This window comes from Pygoscelis adeliae, unplaced genomic scaffold (genome assembly GCF_000699105.1).
Source record: "Pygoscelis adeliae isolate BGI_AS28 unplaced genomic scaffold, ASM69910v1 Scaffold131, whole genome shotgun sequence".
Classification (NCBI taxonomy): Eukaryota; Metazoa; Chordata; class Aves; order Sphenisciformes; family Spheniscidae; genus Pygoscelis; species Pygoscelis adeliae.
In genome coordinates, this window is record NW_008824058.1 from 1,116,238 (window position 1) to 1,116,460 (window position 223).

A 223-nucleotide genomic window follows, 5' to 3' on the forward strand; every position below is an offset into this window, starting at 1 on the left:
GCGGGAAGATTTGGGGTCGGTGTCCGGAGCTGCTTGCCGGAGCCCGCCACGGGGGAGGCCCAGCGTCCCCTTCCCTCTTCGGACCGGCGACCCCACCGATGCCCCGCGCGCCGTCGCGGCCGATGCCGGGCGGACCAGCAAAATTAAGATCCCTGATAGGTTTTTAATAAGTGCAGCGCCCTTAATTACACTAAACCACTTCTGCTCTGCATCCTCCCCCCCC